This window comes from Leptinotarsa decemlineata, unplaced genomic scaffold, assembly GCF_025532065.1.
Source record: "Leptinotarsa decemlineata unplaced genomic scaffold, Ldec_3_MD MMD2_tig00026282_RagTag_RagTag, whole genome shotgun sequence".
Classification (NCBI taxonomy): domain Eukaryota; kingdom Metazoa; phylum Arthropoda; class Insecta; order Coleoptera; family Chrysomelidae; genus Leptinotarsa; species Leptinotarsa decemlineata.
The window spans coordinates 8908509-8929513 of NW_027412668.1; the positions used below are offsets into that span (position 1 = coordinate 8908509).

The window sequence follows — 21005 nt, forward strand, 5'->3', positions numbered from 1 at the left end:
AGGCTGGACTTTCAACAGCTTCTCCGGCAAGTTTATCGGCTATATCGTTTCCAGAAATCCCAGTATTTGAAGGAACCCATAGTAGGGTTACTGTCCTGATATCTAGTTGTTTTATCTCCTCTCTAATCATATTTACCAGTAAGTGATGGGTATATATTTTCGACAAGGAAATAAGGGAGTTGAGAGAGTCCGTAATTATCAAAAACTGTTTACCTGGTGCCATTTTATTGAAAGAAAGAGCTTTATACATAGATGGCATAAAGTTCTTCAGTGAGAATAGTGGCAGATTCATGTAAAGAAAATTTAGAGGCGGTCTCGTTCGTTACGAATGCACATTCTACACCACGAGTTGTTTTTGAGGCATCAGTGAAGATTTTCTGGTGAAGTGGGTATTGAGATATTATAGTATGGTAATCAGCTTGCATCAGCTGAAGATTTGTGGTTGCTTTGCTCATGGATAGTAGCTGAGTATTTATATTCGGTAAGGGAATAAGCCATGGTGAAGTTCTTTTTGGAAGTTTGGATTGGATTTGTGAAAAATCTTGCATCTGTGTGAGGTTGAGGGAAAGCATTTTTCGTTCTTGAAATGGAATATTTGTTTTTGTAGTGGAAGTGACTGGCACAATGAAGAGTTGTCGAGTTTGATGCGCTTGTCGCCTGGCTGCATATGATAGTGTCAGTTCATGTCTTCTGAACTTTGAAGGTAAATCTCCAAGTTCACAGAGTCGGCTGTAATAGATGCTCCAGAGATAATTCTGAGTGCGTTGTTATGTATTAAATCCTGAGCTTTTAGGCTACTCGCGGAAGCAGACGAGTAGCATATGCAACCGTAGTCTAATTTTGACCTTATTAATGTTCTACAATGTCCTACCATCTGAGCCTCACTATTTGTTTGTCAAGCATTTTAACAGGTTCAGCCTTTTTTGACACACTGTGACAAGATATTAAATATAGGTTTTCCATGACAGTGACTGGTCAAATCAATCCCAAATATTTTATTTTATTTGTGTATCCTAGTGTTTCATTCTTGAAAGTTGAGGTTGGTGGATTTTGGATTTTATTTGGTCTTTTTGTGAAGATAATACATTTAGTTTTATTGGAAGGAAATTGAAAACCGCTTTTCCTTGACCAGTCTTCTAACTTATTTGATTCTTCTTGCAGAATATTGACCATGTTTTGAATATTTTTCCCTTCACAAATATCATTAAATCATTAGCAAAAAGTCTTACCGGAACTGGTTTCTGCAGATTTTCTAGCACATCAATAAGAATAAAGTGGGACTGATTACAGAGCCTGCGGTATGCCATTCTCTACGTATGCTGGTGATGATAATTCACCATCCACTTTGACTCAAAAATATCTCTGAGAAATAAAATTTTTAATAAAAGCTAAAATATTGCCCTGATATCCCCAGGACACTAAAGTTTTGATGATTTTATGATGCCATGCTATGTTGAACGCCTTACATAGGTCAAAGTATACAGCGATACATTTCTGATTATTTTTGAATGCTTCATTGATATTACTTTCCAGATCAACCTGGTTGTATGTTGTGGATTTCAGTGGACGGAAGCCAGTTTGTTCACTTATGAGCTGTTTGTTTTACTCAAGGGTACTCAAGTAAGAGCTATGGGTCGATAAGAATCCACTTTATCAGGAAATTCTTTTACTTTCAATATGGGAACTATGTTTTTCAATTTCCAGAGGTCAGGAAATTTGTGTTGTGGCCTGATTTTATTGAAGAAGATGAGAATGAAATGCAGAGCTGCTTCCGGTAGGTGTATGAGGAAACTAGAGGAGATATCGTCAGGCCCTGAAGATGTGTCCTTCAGTGATCCGAGAGACTCTGTTGGTGTTGGTAAAGTTTTGTATTGATATCCAATTCCAGTGATTGTACAGTTTGACTCCTAGCTAGCTCGCAATAATTATTACTGGTGGTTATTCTCTGCCTTGATTTCCATTTGAGTCACGACAACGCCAATATGAACTTCCTTCAGGATCCCGCCATATACCTAGTGAACTTCTTGTCTTAGAAGTAGTTTAATACCCATGGCTAGAGCCTCCAAAGCATTTGTTTCTTTTCCTTTGAGAATCGTTAGAAGAGTTTGAAAGACGAATTAATCTTATTTTTGCATGTTCTTTGTGAATGACATTTCAGTTAATTAATTCAGTTTTTTTGCAAAACAAATTAAATTTCGTTCGCTGCTTGAACTGGTGCAAGATTGAATTCCCAGATTTCTTAGATATTTACCAGCGTTTTCGTAATAAATACTGCATGACATTGCAGATGAAGGAATATCCGAAGAATTTATGGGCAGAATTTCTGAGTGAAATTCCAATTATTCTTGGGAGAATAAATCGCAGAGAGGTAATAAATATATAGCAGATTCAGTTAGTACACTAAATGCTCATAATAGTGGAAAACTTACCCAAAACTTACCCACAAATATGAGTTTGTTTTGCTTCCCTTTCACTGAGTTATTGCCAGCACCCAGTTTTAAGTTCATCTACCAGATTATTACACGCGACAATGCCAGCATGGTGTTTTCTCCAAGAGGGCCATAGAAATAAATTAGTAATATATGCCGACTTCATTTCAACTGCATTAGACAGTCGAGCACAGGAGGACTCACTGTATACAGTAAGACATTTGATGAAGGCGATCATAACCTTCTTATTTCAAAACTTGCTGGAATCGGCATACAAGTAAATCTCCTTAGATGGCTTTCATCGTACCTTCACGATCGCAGTCAGCTAGTAAGCGTGAATGGATACATATCTACGCCATTTGTGGTAACGTCGGGAGTCCCTCAAGGTTCACATCTGGGTCCGTTGATGTTTCTAGTATTTATAAATGATGTCAAAGATTGCTTTAAGCACTCACAAGTACTATTATATGCTGATGACTTGAAAATCTTCATAAAAGTAACGACGATTCGAGATTGCTCAAATATTCAGGAAGGGCTCAATGCTTTTTTAGAATACTGTTACCTCCATAAATTGAAACTGAATATTAATGAATGTGCCTGTATATCTTTTTGCATACTGATACATTTTCAATACTCTCCGGGCAATAATATTATTAACAGAGTAGACCAAATTAAAGATCCCCATGTAATAAATTTCTGCAGCAAAACCTTTGGATTTTTCTGCAGAATATGCAAAGACATTAACAAGAGCAATCAAATCTATTTACTATGCATTTGTTTACAGTAAACTTAATTCCGGAAGTATCTTATGGAGCCCACATTATAATACACATAAATTACGATTAGAAAGAGTCCAGAATAGATTTGAAAGGTTCTTGCATTTCAAAATAACGAAGACTTATGTAACACTCAGCATTAGCGAAATTCGATCTCACTACAAAATACAGCTTCTAGAACAACGAAAAATAATAACCGACTTAGTTTTCACTCATGTAATTATAAGAAACTGTTATGACTCACCCAATCTAGTATTAATTATTTTTTATCACGTTCCTCATAGGAACACTAGAAACAGAAAATTATTTGCCAGTCCGAATTTCAACACAAATTTGGGCAAAAACTCCCCAATTACTGGCATGTGTGATTTTTTCAACAAATACTGTAGTAACGTAGATGTTTTCTCTATTACGTTGAATTCCTTTGAAATAACTATGAAAAGAATATTCATCACATAGCAAAAATAATGAATAATTGGTTGGTGCGTACAATATTTATCAATTCATTAACTTTTATTTTTTCTTGTATCTGCTGACACCCAGTATCTCTGTAACCACTACTATTAGTATATGCTTCTATGGGTATTTACCTGTTTGTATCCCAAATTTTGAATAAATAAACAAATAAATGAATATGAGTATACTGAAACAAATAGTAGCAATGAAAAAGTCATCGTCTACATACGTGACTGGGGCACAATTCACTTACCACAAATGAAAAAAAAACCTCTACACTGTTTACTTGTCACCAATGAACAATATTACTGGAGTTTTATCCCAACATCAAACCATTATTCAACACCTCGACACGTGTTTCGATCACCAAGTGATCATCTTCAAGAGGAAGAATAAACTAAATATACTTACAATGTTATTCTTATTTATACCATAGATACCTCTTCCAGATACTTGCGTCTTGAGTGTCTTAAAATTAATTTCACAATATTGCCTTGTCTTCTAATCTTAAATTGATTTTACAATGTGTCGTTTTGTGATAGTCAGGTGAATCTAATGATTAAAATATAATTTTAACAAGCTATATAGTACATTATTAGGTGTTGGTCCATCATCGTTATTCATAATATAATTATGTTTACTCATTTTTACACTCTCACAGGAAAGGAAAGGAGAGCAACCAAATTTACTTGCTGATCATATTTTTTTTTTAAATCAATAGTATACGGTGTTTATGAAACTAATTTTGATTTTGAAATCGAAGAGAAGAAGAAATGAGGATATATGTTTCTATACAAGTAGAACTATCAAGAGAAAAAGGAGTAAACTTATACTTTTTTCATTTGAGTAGAAATTTCTATTTATAGCATGTACCAACATCTTCATAAAGGTTAGTTTGCCGTTGAATATTGACTTTTGAAGTAAGTAGACTGAGAAGTGAGGAACAGACAGATATATCCACTTTTAGTAATGTCATACGTAGATTCGGTGGGCTCCGTGTATATGTTTGAAGGGACTGATAGAACAGGTGGTAACATTGGTTGGGTTCTGAAAAAAATCCCATTCTATGTGTGGAGGGTAAAAATTAGAAAGAGTCTTTACTGTGCCTTGCTTCACATAGAGAGCACTCAGTGGTAATTTAATTGGACATTTTGGGAATCATCCATCAGAAAGAATTCCAACAATTGAGGTATTTATAGATATTGATTTGAAAGCGAATTATATGATTTCATGTTATGAATTTGTGAATTTGTAGAGTGATAAGGATTTTTTCTGTATTATAATGGGTGTTTTTTATAGAGGTATAGAACTTTAAGTTGGCATTACTTTTCAAGATGGCGACCGATTTAACAGCTGTCAAGTGATTTATTCTTAGTTTGGTTTGGTAATTCATCATGAATAGACTCACGCCTGAACAACGCTTGCAAATAGTGCAATTTTATTTCGAAAATGATGGTTCTGAGCGGAAAACGTATCGCGCACTACGTCCATTTTATCGTCGACAAAATCGTCCATCAGAGCAGTTAATTCGATTAACCATGGAACGTTTTCGCACCACGTTTACTCTTATTGTTTTCGCACCACCCAGAGACGCCGTACGGTGCGTACAGAAGAAGCTCTTGTTGCTGTACAGCGTAGCATTGAGAAAGACTCGGAGGAGTCCATCCGCCATCGAGCACAGGATTTGAATCTGTGTCCATCCACTTTATGGAAGATTTTGCGGAAGGATCTTGGGTTGCGTGCTTACAAAATCCAACTCGTGCAAGAATTGAAGCCAAACGATCATCAAGTAAGGCGTAGATTCGTCGAATGGGCCCAAAACGAGATTACCGTTGATCCCAATTTTCATAAGCAAATTTTGTTTAGCGATGAAGCGCACTTCTGGTTGAATGGCTACGTCAACAAACAAAACTGTCACATTTGGAGTAAAGGTAATCCTCAAGTGTACGTCAAAACACCGTTACATCCACAAAAACTGACTGTTTGGTCTGCTTTATGGGCTGGTGGAATCATTGGTCCGTACTTTTTCAAAAACGATGGTGGCCAGAACGTTACAGTCAATGGTGATCGGTATAGAGCCATGATTACTAACTTTTTCATTCCTGAATTGAATAACCATGATGTCCAGGAGATGTGGTTTCAACAAGACGGTGCAACATGCCATACAGCTCGTGCCACAATAGATTTATTGAAAGACACGCTTGACCATATGGAAGACAGCATTCGCCGTGTTATTGCCGATATACGGTCACAAATGTTGGAAAAATTATCGAAAATTGGACGTCCAGATTGGACTACATCCGCGCCAGCCGTGGCGGTCATACGCCAGAAATCATATTTAAAATGTAATGCCACAAGATTATCTTTCGGATAAATAAAATTCATGTCAATCGAATAATCCATCGTTGTTTTATTGCAACTTAAAGTTCTATACCTCTATAAAAAACACGCTTCAGTTCTGCCAGGTAAAATCACAAAATCATAAAAAGCATACAGGCATAAAAGTATGAGAGCCACTGAAAGTATGAAAACAAATGAGTGCATATAAAAAGGAATGAATTGGACATAACTGAGGAGATCATTTTGGACGTATCTGGCTGTACAGTAAAACATAGATCTGAGGTGGCTTCTGTTGGAGACTGCTGGAATCCCGGATGTCAAGAATCAGAGGAGCCTATTTGGAGGAGTGTGAAACAGATGTATTGAGTTTCCTTGATGGTTTCTGGAAATAGGATTTCGATCAGAAGGTGTGAGGATTACTTCAATGAACTCTAGTGTGAAACCCTGTATTTTGTTACTTTTCCTATTGAAACAACAATTGGAACTGGTAGAAAATTTAAGCAAGTTGACAGTCTGATCACTTTGTACAGTAACCATTCATATTCAATATTGAATATTCAGTATTTTTGTTAATTCATTCATTTCAAGGTTGAAGTGTTTCCCATCCCAGTGTAACTAAGTTAGTCTACAGTGACAAGTGATGAAAAGGGGTGCAGTATTTCTATAAACTCCTCTAGATGGCGTCCGAATGAGAACTCTCGATTTGGTAACTCTTTTTACCTCTTATGATTGAATTTTTATAGGAAATCAAGAACTGACCTACGCTCTTGCCTCCGCAAATCAAGAGCTAGTCATTCCAATTAGGCGCTTTCTTACTATAGATCAAGAAAGAATTAAGGAAACGGCACAGTTCAATGACATTACGAAACAGGATACCTTTATTTCGAATATTTTGGAGGAAATTCTAAAAATATATAGTAAATTCTTCCATTTATTTGATGTTGACATCAAATACGTTTCAGTAGGAAAGCGTTAATAAATGATAATGAATGAATAAGTGAAGTGATTGTAGGATGGTTATACAATCGAAATATTCCAATTTGAACTCAGGGTTATTTGAGAGCTAAGCGAATTTTTAATTGGTAAGGGCATAGCATATTGAAGAACTGATGGAAGTAACAGTACTAATAACTTCTTATTGACACACATAAGATCAGAGTCGTTTCGATTTTTCGACAACCTATGTAAAAGATATTGCAAGTACAATTCAATTCAATTGCGAAATCGATTTTCGAAACAATTGTTATTACTCGCAATAAACGGCGTCAACACAGTGATAAAAATAAGTGTCACAGCTGGACAATGAATTTTCCGGGTGATGAATTCATTAAAAATGATAATGAATAATCCGCTACGAATGGAATTGGAAATATATTTATATCATTTGTATGAAACGAATAATACTAACTGAACATGACATTGCTGGTAATTATTCTGGTGAACTATTCCATAATTTATTTTCGTTTGGATAATACAATGGATATGTATAATGTAGATATAAATTGAAATGATGAAAATGTGTTCGTACAAAAACAATTTTTTCTGACTATTCATTAATTCAGCTATTGATGAGGTTATGATCAAATATCAGGGGGTGACAATGTTAGGATTGAACATACAAAAAACTTATTTGGAATGGACATATATATTTGGTTTTATTAATATATTCATGAAAGAACTCTGGAAAATGGAAACAAAACTATTATTATGAAATTTATCATTTATGAATTCCAGTTGTTGACAATTGATGACTGAATTAGCAGTATTTGATTGGAATAAGTTCCCTGGAATGCTTCTCTTGAGCTGATCTGATGAATTTACTTTGAGATTCAAATAATTTCGAAACATAAAATAAATTATCAGAAAGTAAAATGAACTGGATGGAGCCTGTAGAGCCATCAGGTTCAGATCACCCCATCTGCATGGTCAGCTAGACCGGGAGAGCAGAATTGGAGCATTATTTTTCAAGGCACATCTTCACATGCAGCAGGAGGTTGCATTCCTTAATGAGGATCTAATAGTGATAAGTTTCTTGGGGGTTGGATGGACACCAATATGTCTTAGCACAATCATGTCGCTGGAATTGCAAAGGCTGCTTCTCAGAAGCTTGGAACACTGTTCCGAACTAGAAAAATATACATACCTCAGCAACTTGTGATGCTTGATAAAGCTCAGATCAGACCATCTTTGGAGTATTGCTCTCTTGTATGAAGCTCAACTGGGCCTTCAACTGGGAAACCGATCTGAGAGAATCTCTGGACAGAGTCTGAAAAAAAAACAAATCTCCTAGAAGCGCAGAGAGGCAAGCTCGGGAGATGCGACGTAATACTCTATCACACACATACAAAATGTTCATGAGACCGATCCTGGATTATTGAACCACGATCTACTGTACGCTTTCCCCGAGACGATTCCTTCGCATTCTAACAAGCGAAAGAAGAATCGTACGTAACATCCATAACCTGTCATACCGCAATTTCAAGGACGATACGCCGCAAGAAAAATGAGCAGCAACAGCACCGCAGCCATCAACACACTGACCAAACCTTGGACGCCCCGTGGAGGTCCTAGAAGGATACTGAGGAAGAAGCTCTCGTTTCCTTCATCCAGACTCCTGGGATCAATGGAGACCCTACGTAGCAGATCCAGGACATCCTGGAGAAGTACCCACTGGAAGTCAGATAGTGGACAGTTACAGCTTGGAATGAACTGACCGGGCTCTGACCTGAACCGAAAGAAGAAAATCAACCACCGCAATGGATCCCTAAAATCCGAACCGAAAAACTCAGATTGAGGAACAACATTAACATAGACAAAAAAGAATCATAACTTATAAATTATTCCCAACCCTGAAGAGGCATGAGCCTATAACAGCCCCCCCTCCCTTGCGCAAATGTAACTGAAAACGAATGTTACCTAACTGTGAATAAACGTCTTGAACTCTATCGGAGTGACAAAATTTTCAGTACTGTCCCTTGTAGGCAAGTTGGCACGTTGATGCCTAACATTATTATACATATATTGAAACAGGTATTCATCAAAATTAAATTTTCGTTATTCACCTGAGAGTGCGAGCACACAAATTCCAGTATTCTCTTCTATCGTAAATAAAAATTACCCTTCGTATCAAATGAAAGAGCGCAATGTTTGTTTACTTGATTAGTATGTAAAACAGCAACGAATAATTAAAGTCTACGAGAGTTACCGAGCAATTAGTTTATTGAAACTCTAAATTATACATGTGCGTGAATGAAGTTTCGAGCAAATAATTCACTGGGAATTCAATGCCGGATTTGCAACGGTAACGCTATGCTATACGTTTTAATTTGTATGAAGGTCTTGATGTAAACGTGAATATGTTCAGCATGGAAGTGCGAAAGAGAAAAAATAGACTTAGGAAAGCCGCTGAAGGAAGCATATAATTTATTTGGTTCGATCGGAATTTCCGAAGAGATAATTGCATTCATGAGCGTTGAAAAGAAGGTTAACGTTGATGAAAAAGTAAGGCAGGTGTTTTTGGGTGGAAAGTTGTTCAAGAATAAACGACCGCTGTCAACAGATCAACGAGTGCAATGAAAACCATACCATCAGCCACATTGAAGACAATCTTGAACCTTTGAATCTGATGTGTACTGGTCGAGTAGTCAACTAAAATGAAGATTTCTCCCGGTACAGTAAATTCCAGTTTCCGTCCCATGATGGGTATCCGATCGGTTTGTACCACATGCGCTAAAAAGTCTCGGGCTCAACACATAGATGGCACTAGTCTTATTGCATTCACCACTTCTTCTGTTGGTACTAACCTGCAAGAGAAAGCTGTTGAAATTTCATGATATTCTTCTCATAAGTTTGTGAGTTATTTTCAAAACAATGAATCAAAAACAAATTCATGTTTTGATTTTACACTGCTTTTTGATAAGAAAAAATACCATTCTAGTAAAGCAATGGCTTGAAAAGTAGTACAAGGACTCCGTTTCATCATAAACAACAATTGAACGTTGGTTTGTTAACTCCAAACGTGGTGGAAGTCATCTTGAATTTAGTCAGGTTGGAGCCTGACTCCCTTACCTTTGAACTGATATCTGAGTGTCGGGGCCGTCTATATCGGGAGGGGTCGTCTATAGTATAATTCATAGCTTCCCTAACTAATGGGTTTTCATGAGTTTCTGCACCATCGAAAACTCTCTGATTTCTCGACTGAATGGACTGCCGAATGGAAGGCAGCTGCAAATCTCTGCGGATGACTTCATTCCGCACGAACCAAGGAGCATTCACAATCATCCTTATTAACTTTTTTGCAATAACTCTAGAATGGTGATATTAGATTTCGCCGCTTGTCCCCAGACGCCTGAAGCATACATGATGACAGTCTTGAACATCGTATTATAGATGGTAATTTTGTTTTTAGGACTCATTTTTTATTTCTGTTGATCAGAGGGTACAGACGTGCTATTCGACCCTCGATCTTTGATTTGACGCACGTTATGTGCGGGTTCCAAGTGAGCCTACGGTCTATTAAAAGGCCAAGGTACTTTACCCTTGCTTGCCAGTTAATCTCCTTTCCAGAGATTCTCACTTTTCTGGCCGGAGAAGATTTCAGTCTTCCCATGGTTATTGCCTGAGTCTTATCCGGGTTCACTCGGATCTTCCAATCAAGTTACCAGCACTCGAGGTCGTCCAATACACGTTGCATATAGACGACACTGAGCTCCCGACCCATGGAAGATGAGAGGAGAGCCGTGTCATCGGCGTAAAGAGATATCTTCACACGCTCGGGCCTCGGAAGGTCACTGGTGTAAAGTGAGTACAACGTCGGAGAGAGCACGGCCCCCTGTGGCACTCCAGCAAGGATCTCTCTGTTATCAGACAGAGATCCCTCTACTCTAACCTGAAATGTCCTGTCTTTCAGGAAGGACCCGATCCACCGGACGAGGCCCCGAGGCAGGTCGAACGCATTTAATTTGTGCAGAAGACCTTCGTGCCAAACACGGTCGAAGGCCTTCGAGATGTCTAATAGAACAATGTGCACTTTTTTGTTTGTGTTTAACTCGCGGATGGTGTTTTCGACCAGCCTTAGAGCCTGTAACTCAGTGGAGTGGTCTCTCCTGAAGCCAAATTATTCATCAGGCGGAACATTTCGGTCCTCAACTTCTTCGTTGAGCCTTTGGAGAACAACTCTTTCAGCCAGCTTAGCCGCCGAAGAGAGTAGACTGATCGGGCGGTAGTTAAAAAAAAAATATGTTTTTCCGTTAACCAGCTGTCGCACCCCTACGAACGACAACCCTCGAAAGTCGAAACTTGTGCGAGCTAAGGATTAACGAGGTCTTACCTTTTAACGTGTGATTCCTAACACGGGTTGGACGATAGCAAGTGAAGATCGATCGTTCAGACTAGGGCTTGAACTACCAACCAACACGGCAGTCAATTCGAGTGAGTTAACAAATCACCCACGCCGAACCGCTTGGCTACCGACCGTGGCTACCGTTCTGTGGGAACAGCGGGTTCTGACCCTGTTTTGGGATCATGACGACGACCGCATGCTTCCACCTACTGGGGAAGTGTCTGAGGGCTAACGAACTGTTAATTATGTTCAGTAAGCATTCAACGCAGTTGTCCGGGAGCCTCTTCAACAACTTATTAGTTATTGAGTCGACCCCCGGTGCTTTTTTAGCCTTTGCGGCCCTGATATATCCCTTCAGCTCTTCCACAGAAGCTGGACGGATGTCGTCATCGTCATCTTCCCTGAGGAGTCGGTGAACCCGGTCTTCCAACAGCATATCGCGATCGATGTCGTCGTCGTTGTCGTCGTCGTTAACGTTAAGCTGAAACTGACGTTCCATTGAGTCAGCAAAGGCTAACGCTTTGTCGGCGGGGAGTAGCATTCTCTTCAAACGTGGTTGTAGATACACCGATGATGCAGAACGCAGTAGACTCCCAAATGAGCCAGTAACACTAGAAAACATAAAAAAATCGCAATGGTAAATCGACTATTGAGAAAACTCTGTTCAAAGTAGATGCCGTGCGAGCTCACTGTTGATCAAAAACAAGAATGTCTTGATGATTCTCAGCAGTTTTTGGTCATGTTTAAACATAACAGATCGAAATGTTTTTCGTCGATTTGTGACAACAAATGAAACATGGATCCATTACTTTACTCCAGAATCAAAACGATCGTCATCTGAGTGAAGAGCAACTGGTAAACCTCGTCCAAAGCGCCCGAAAGCACAACAATGCGTGGTGTAATTTATATATTCATTTATTTATACACTGTTCTTCAGGTTACACCCAACTACAGGCAAATCACAATACAATACAATTACAATAAGTTATAAGATAAAAACAACACATATAGAATTAGCTGTAAAAAGACCTAATCTCAGAAATGGAACAGTAGAAAATGTCGAACTGACATTTGAACATCGTACTTTCAGAATGCATTTGACACACATGTTATGCAGAGGTGAACGTTTCAGAATATTTGTACGTGGTGTTGGCAGATAAAAAGGATTAACCACTCCAAAGGTTGGTCTAGGTACATGGAAATTTAGTTTTTGCAGAATATGTGGGTCAGTAATCAAATTATTAATCAGTTTGAAAAAAAAATTGTGGAGTGACAACCACGACAGCAACCCAAGCTAGTCATAGCATGTCTAGCTAACAATGCATCATGGGGATATCCAATTGGTGGATAGATATTGTCTGATCTATAAGAGAGGAGGTGAAGGAAACGTCTTTGTACCGATTCAATTTTCTCTGTATACAACTGATGAGATGGATTCCGGATTATGGATGCATATCCTAATTTTGATCGGACGAAAGCATAGTATAAAGTTTTCGATGTAGATGGATTCGAAAAATCCCTGGAGATTCATGCAATAAATCTATACATTCTGTTTGCAGCAGACATAATGTCTTCAATGGGTGGTACGCAGGACAGTTTTGTGTCGAATGTAACACCTAGATCGGTGAATGTGACAGGCCGTTGAACTGGAATATCGTTTATTTAATATTTATATGAAAATTTACGATTTTTCAGTGTGTATGCCATTACATTACATTTACATGCGTTTAAAGGAAGATTATTGCGAAAACACCATTGCTCAACACGTTTCAGATCGAGGGAGAGTTTGAAGGCAGTCCTCGATGCCATTGATCTTACAATATAATTTCAAGTCATCCGCGTATATCAAACAGTTGATATCAATGACCTCAACTATGTTGTTTATGAAGGCGTTGAAAAGAATTGGATCTAGGTTGCTTCCTTGTGGAACACCCGAGGCATATTCCACGGACTTCAACATAACATATTGACGCCTGTCAGTAAAGTTGGATCAGGATCAGAGAAAAGACGTACCTGTACAATTTCGATAGCAGTAATCCGTGATCGAGTCTGTCAAACGCTTTAGAAAAGTCCGTCGTATACAGGCTGATTCACGGTGGATGGCACATCAGACGTTTCTGGTGAACCAGACAACGGATCACTTTGAAAATTTAATGGAGGGCATATTCGGACATTCTCTAGCCAACTAAAATATTTTCGACAATGCGGTGTTGCCGCTTCTATTAGAAAGCAGTAGCAACTTTGATTTTTCAAATAGATAACTCTGTATATAATATTATTTTTGGAATCTCCAACAATTGCACGACAACTTTTCTTGATATTTCCCTATATCTATCTGTTACCGTTTTCGAAATAAAAATTAATTTCAATTTTTGCTTCGAAAATCATGACTTCTAAAAATGCCGATATCTTTTAGTTAAGAAGTACTATGATATCAAAATTTGGTTTGGAGTTAGGTGATACTTGGACACTTCCCACACGTCAACCTAATCTCCGTTACTTCACTACAGGGTGGTAAAAAAACACAGTTTTTTCGTTTGCTCGAAAAAGTTGCTGAAATTTGATTATTTTAAATGAATGACCCTGTATATTATTGAAAATTCGGAAAGCTGCTGAAATTTGCTTTCTTTCTGTGTACATCATACCTATACCTAACTAGTCAAGTTTCGGACTTATGAACATTTATTTGTGAAAATGTCCCTTCAGAATGGTATTTCCATTCGGTATTTGGTAAGCAGGCCATGATTACTATTTGACAGTAGCGTTGAGACATTCTCCTAATAATATCGACATTTTCGTCACTTCAGAAGTTGCAAATACCTTCAAAACGATGGAACAAAACTATTCAAACGAAGTTCTTATGAATTTGTTTATTATTTTTGGACAGTGTGACAAAATTATCAGCAGAACATGTAGAAAGTTCAATGAAATGTATCCGAATCTACCGCCAATGAACCTCAAGATATTTATACGTATTTCTGCCAAGCACGTGTTCGTGTTCTGAAATTTTCCGCGGAGTTTGTGTCAACCATGTATTTCGACGTAATGTGGTCCAAGAAGATGTTTGTTGTTCATTTCACTACATACTCCGTAGTTTTCAATCTGGACTGGTCTTACCTTGCTTTCTTCAAGATTACAAAATGTAAAGGAAGAAGTATCGAGAGTGACAATGTCCATTGTACGTGAAGATAAGTTTCCAGCAATCAGTCTGCTGCTAAGTCTGAGTATGTAGAATCTTCAACTACAAAAAACATCTGGTCTGAGCACCTTTCCAGTTCTGCCTCATGGATTTCCCAGTTTCATTTCTGTTTTTTTTTGGAAAGAGATGATCGAGGTATGAGACTCTCTGATTCCGAAGTTCATATGCCGATGATCTGAACACCTTTCTTCGTCGCATACATTCAAGTTCCAAACATAGTTACTCATAAATGTGGTACCTTATGTTGAGGTCATTACTTTTTATTTATCTCGTGTTTGAGAAAATAGGTTTACTGCCTGCGTTTGAGATATCAGAATTGTTTTCGATGATGAACTATAGTAAATTGGTGTGAATACTTTTCCAGATTAGGTGGTCGTCTACATCCCTGGTTGTTGCCGAATTCTTCAGGTCCTCCTTCACCAGTCATCACTAGTTTGAGCGCCGTTTAGTCTGTGGTATAAAAGTTATACTCAACAACCGGGCAATAGCATTGGGGTCTCTGAGGTTTCATAAATTACATTTCTACATTTCCAATCTTATGAACTTTCATCTGTAGATTCAAGATTCTTGCATGATAATGAGTCATTGCACATTCGATTCCACCAAGAACGGTATATATCAGAAATATGCGACGGACTGTTGCTGCGCATCGTTTTGAGGTTTAACTCAGTAAACCTCGAATTCACTGTTTAAGAACTCTTCCATTAGGAGAACTGAGTTCCTGAGAACGTTTTTTCAAATGAATTTAGTCTCCAGCGATTAGAATCCAATGTTAATCACTACTTTCGTATAGGCACTGCTCTGAGAACGCCTCAAGGATTTTACTGTAGTGCTTGTGTTTTATCCATAATCCTTCCTAATCACCTTTGTGAGGACCACCGCACCCTACTTACTGTGTTGTATTCGCTCGGAGAGTTTTTCTCCTATTTGAAGTTATGTTTCCACGAGTATGAAGAAAATAGTTGTCCGCATCTAGGGGGCCTCCTACTCCGTTGATGATACCTAATAAGGCACCTTTATCCTTCTCTGCAAGTCTCATATTATCACTCGATTAGGGCTCTTTTTCAGTTGCCCCTTATGAAAGAAAAGGTTTGCCGTGAATGATTATTTCAGAGTAATTGCATTACTCTTTTGAAAGTTTTTGTGGGTGATGAGTGAAAGCAAAATTCTCAAACATGTGATAGTATGGATTCACACATTCCTAGTACCGACTGAGTACAAAAAGACGCATTTTGAATGATGGAACACTCCTGAAATATCAGATTTCCTGTCGTTAATAACGCTGACATATCGGCAAATGAAGAGTGGGAAATTGCTTTCCATTCATGAAAGTGGTATCAAATAATTGTCGTTGCACGGTCCTCTATGCATCTGTTTATATTTATTTGTAATAAACGGCATGAATGGAGAATAAATATCCCTGGGGTAACGTTCGGGAATATAAATATTTCCCTCCGTTTTCGGTAACGAGAAACGGAGTAGCGGAAAATTCGAATGGACGAAAAACAGGTCGGTCACTGTTGTTTCAGAAAATGAGAATGGAAAGCAATTTCATTTTGGTGACAACCTGGTGGAAATGGAAATACGAGTTGCATGATGGAACAGCAGTAATGAATTCGAAAACAGAATGAAACAAAGAACCGTATAATTATATTAATGCAGAGGTGAGGGTGAAACCCTGGAGGTGGAACAGTTTCTTTGCATTATATATGGAAATAGTTTTCTCACAAAACTCTCACTTTCTTGAATACTTAGAATCACTTAGATTTATACTTACATGACTTGAGGACGAGGTCGTAATCTCCATTGTCCTCAAGTCCCTTTATTAGCTCTATGCTTGCTGTGTTCCACTCTAAGTTCGCACTGGTCACTCTGTCAAAGTCAAGTCAAGTCAAAAATGTTTATTCAAGCTTTTGGTTGAAATTACAAAGTATTTGTGATAGTGTATTTTGTGTGGGGCCCTGCTATAGGCTTATACCTGTTCAGGGTTAGTGGATTGTGTGTTGTCTTGTGTAATGATGTCTAATGTTGTGTTGTCTTATGTTGTCATGTATTCCTCTTGTTTTTTTTGTTTTTCCGTTATTCAGTTGGAGTGGTCCGGGTCAGTTGCAGTGGTCACTGGAATATGGATTCAGATTGTAAGGCCGGGGGTAGATGACATCCGATTTCAGCTTCTTCCAGGAAGGTCACTCTGTTGTTCGGGGCCCATATTTATAATATTGCAGGAGGTATCCGATCTACCTGACCGGGTACCTGAGGTATTTTCAGTTATCTCGCGTGACAACAATGACCTGGATGTTTGTGCTAGTCTCTGCAAATCATCTGGTTGTTAAGGGAGTTGGGACTTTTTTCGATGTCGATTGCTTCCCGAATTATCCTGGACTGAAGATTTTTCTCCGTAGCAAAGGTCTTGGTGTTTTCGAAGCTTATTGTGTGGCCTGTTTCCTGATGATGTTTGAAGAGAGATGATGCTGAATCTGATTTGCGAACAGCTGGTTCATGTTTATAGGCTCTGTTGGTAATTCTTCTATTGGTCTGGCCGATGTAAGTTCTCGAACAGAACTTAAACTGTATATCGAAAACTCACTCCTGTGTGAGTGAGTTTTTGATATACAGATGTTTCCCATTTAGTGCCGGTCCTCTGTACCAATACGTCTAAGAAAGGCAATTCGTTGTGGACTTCCTTCTCCATTGTGGAAGTTTGTTTGAGGGTTGTTGACAATGTTTCGGATATATATATATATATATATATATATATATATATATATATATATATATATATATATATATATATATATATATACACATATATATACATATATATATATATATATATATATATATATATATATATATATATATACATATATATATATATATATATATATATATATATATATATATATATATATATATATATATATATATATATATTTATATATACATTTTTGAAGAATCATCCAGAATTGATACTTACAAGATCTGATAAAGGTAACGTAACAGTAGTTATGAAAAAATCTAATTATTTTGAGAAATCTCTTGAGATTATTGATGATAGTGAGTCTTATGTTGAACTTAATAGAGATCCTGTTTCAGCAATACAACAAAAGGCAAATAAAATAATTACAGATTTGAGAAAATCTGAAATGATATCAGAAGATGAAGCAAAAATGTACATGAATTATAATTCCATATCACCTAAATATTATGGACTACATAAACCTAATTTGAAACTGAGACCCATTATTTCTTCCATTGATGCTCCAAATAGCAAAATTGCCCAAATAGTCACAAAAATTCTCACTGATGCTTATAATTATGAAAATGAATTCTATATTGAGGATTCTTTCGATTTTTCTAATTTTATAAATGAAAAATTATTACCTTCAAGTTATATTTTGATCAGCCTTGATGTGATTTCACTTTTCAGCAATATACCTATGAATCTAGTGGAGAAAAGTGTTATCAAAAGATGGAATGATATAAATGAAGAATATTCAATAAACCAAAAAAATTTATTGAAATAATTAAGTTCATCTTCAACTCAAGTTATTTCTCCTTCGAAGGTAAATACTATAAACAAATTCTTGGTACACCGATGGGAGCTACTATTTCTCCTATTATAGCTCAATACGTATTGGACGATCTTTTTGAAAAAATACTTCCCAAACTGAGTTTTGAAATTCCCTTTTTAAAGAAATACGTTGACGATGTCATTTGTGCAATACCTTATGACAAATCTAATGAAATTCTTGATGTTGTCAATAGATATGAAAAAAATTCACAGTTCACTATCGAAATAGAAAATAATCAGACCCTTCCTTTTCTTGATACAAGAGTTATCCGTAAAACTGATATTTCCTTGATTACTGATTGGTATGTCAAACCTAATAATTCAGGAAGATATATTAATTACTATTCTTTTCATAAAAAATCAGTTAAAATCAATTTAATACTCTGTTTGAAAGTAAGAAAGAATAGAAAAATCAGTACACCCTTCCCTCAAGCAAAAAAATCTTAGACTTCTTAGAGACGTATTGATCGAAAATTCTTATTCCAGAAAACTTCTCAATAAGATAATTTCCAATACTGACAATAATACAAATTCCAATGTAATCAACAGAAATGTATGTAAGGATAGTTTACCTGTCAATTTTTCTTATAAATCTATACCTAACCTTGGAAATGTATATTCAAATATCATAAAACTATTTCATAATGAACAAAATATCAAAATATGCCAAAAAATATTTTTGAATACTAAATTGAAAGATAAAACAGATACCACCAAAAATTCAAATGTGATTTATAACATTCCTTGTAACAACTGTAACTTGGATTATATTGGAACAACATCTAGAATTCTTAATGATAGAATAACTTCACATAAAAGTGATATGAAGCTTAATAAAAAATCATGCTGTCTGTTGGAGACAACAGGATGACCAGTTCAGTTTGAGGAGTGCCAGAAGATGGCAGTACTACCAACTGTTGAAAGCGCTCGCAGATAATTAATAGAAAATATAAAGCTTCAAATCCTATTTGTAGAATAAATGAAAATTAAATGAATCAATCAAATATATATATATATATATATATATATATATATATATATATATTAGACAATGAGGTCCGAACTGATAAAATACACAATACACCACGAACCATTGTCAACCACCTTCAAACAAATTCCTTTTACTATTTGTCACCGAACAAATAGGACTTATCCCTCTAATTCATATGGTCGAATTATCATTTGAGCACGTTTGGCCGGGCTCCTTCTATCCGAAGCGAACAGAAGCTGAGTTTTTCCATTCACTTTTTCGTAAAAGAAAAACACTTCAATTTCTACTGGTCGTCTCCTTCTCGGGATAATTTCGGATAAAAATAACACATCTATTATCGAGCTGATGATCTTGTCGAGTCCGTCGACATTCAGCCTGGTTACTGGCGTTGGGAGCCGCTCTCAATATGTCTTTCACTTTAATATTTATTCGAACCTAACTTAATTTAAGAATACACCTCTCTTTTGGACTCCACTCCGATCCGTGCCATCTTTGAGGGCGGTAGTTATCGGCACAACCGTCCTATGTCGCGATCGGAGAGGAATTCCCAAATGGGACTTCTGATATTTCAATATTTTTATATTGATTTCTAGTATGAAGATATTGAGGTTGACAAATTGGACACAAATCATTTTAAATTTCATTTCCAATCCGATGACAGTATGCCAAGTTATTATATATATCCGTATCGAATGTATTCGTAATGCTGCTTACATGTGAGCACCAATTGCCGTTTGAATAAATAAAACGGTCTGTATTTCCAATGGAAGAAAAACAACCTATATGAAAATAGCTCATTAATGTCCATTGATCCGTATTAATTGAATTTAATTCCGGTAATAATTGCTTTCGAGAGTGGAAGCTCCGAACAAAAACAGGAATTCCAATTGGCAATTTCCTGCCATGACAACTATGAATGGATCGGTTGCCCACACTGCTATTGATGGAGGTTTTTGAAATCGTCCATGGATGAGATCTTTCAATGTGAAATGCGAGATCCCTATTTGTCCGTTGGCATCGTGTTTTAGGTGAGAGCTCATCAAAAGGATTAAATGTGAGCTTTCCTATTTCCCACAGGGATCGGAACATTGTTTAAGTTCTATATTCGTCATTGAAAATCGAAATGGGGTTCATTTCAACGCTGAAGATAGAGATATATCTATTTGGTCCAGCTCAAGTGACCGCCACAGTAATATGGACTCATATATTCACTATCTCTCCCTTTTGATAGAAAATTCTGAATCGTCTACTACATCAGTCCATCGGCAAAAGTGTTTCAAAATAACTAGTCTGAAGAAGTCGGCGGTCAGCAATCTGATAATCAGAAGTTCAGGTTGAACTGCATCTGGTGTTTTCATTTGTTCGATGTTTCGGCTTCGACTTTCAAACCAGTTTGGAAAGGGGTCCCGGGGTTGCAATCTGCCTACTGTCAAGCAGCGACTGGGAGTAGGCAGTCGACAGTTGTTAGGAAGTTGGATGGACCTTTGAATTTGAGATTCGGGACAGTCGTTTTCGTGAAAGGCAGATTTGAGTTCGTCTAGTTTCTTAGATCTATTATGGCAGTCAGTAAGTCTGAAAGACCTGTGTATGGGAGAATTTGAACGAAAATTAACATATTGTAGTTGGCTCAGCATGAAACATTGTTCCATAATTTTTAGAGATACAAATGTTGGTCGTCACTACGTGTTAGGAGATAATTATGATCTCAGTTTGAACTGTAAATGAATTCATTTGAAAATGTCCTCATAGGACGAAACTGCAGTAAAGTCAGTGGAATATTAAATTCAGATAATCTGTCATTATCACTCGGAACTGCAAAAGCTTGAGTGTGAACTTGCGGGTTTCTTGCAGAACGATCATACAATATGGTTCTTAGAGACCTTCACAGAAAGGAAGAAA

The 21005-nt window shown here is 37.1% G+C and overlaps 1 protein-coding gene across 2 annotated transcripts in view; it reads left to right on the plus strand.

The window, feature by feature from the left end:
* Window positions 1–21005, plus strand: part of LOC111514936 (lachesin) — a 355844-nt gene that overhangs the window by 78540 nt on the left and 256299 nt on the right. The window contains exon 1 of one of the 2 annotated variants that reach the window (XM_074179771.1): window positions 6641–6707. The exons of the other annotated variant lie outside the window; for it this stretch is intronic. The gene's annotated coding sequence lies outside the window, so the exon portion shown is untranslated. Of the gene's footprint in view, window positions 1–6640; window positions 6708–21005 lie in introns of those variants that run through there. 2 annotated transcript variants of the gene reach the window in all.